Source organism: Triticum dicoccoides, chromosome 3A, assembly GCF_002162155.2.
Source record: "Triticum dicoccoides isolate Atlit2015 ecotype Zavitan chromosome 3A, WEW_v2.0, whole genome shotgun sequence".
NCBI classification, from domain to species: Eukaryota; Viridiplantae; Streptophyta; class Magnoliopsida; order Poales; family Poaceae; genus Triticum; species Triticum dicoccoides.
The window spans coordinates 682776975-682777308 of record NC_041384.1 but is presented as its reverse complement, the minus strand read 5'-3'; positions in this window follow the sequence as shown (position 1 = coordinate 682777308).

The window sequence follows — 334 nt, the reverse complement described above, 5'->3', positions numbered from 1 at the left end:
TCGGGGGAACTAACTAAACTAAATAACCTAAACTAATTAAACCTAAACTAACTAAACTAAAAAACCTAAACTAATTAATCCTAAACCTTAACTAAAAAACTTAAACTAATTAAACTAAATAACCTAAACTAATTAAACCTAAACCTAAACTAATTAAACTAAATAACCTAAACTAATTAAACTAAATAACCTAAAGTAATTACACCTACACTAATTCCCTTAAACTAAATAACCTAAACCAATTGAACCTAAACTAACTAAACTGAAAAATCTAAACTAAACAGAAAAGAAAAACATAAAAACAGGAGAGGGGTGGCAGGGGCTCACCGTGGGG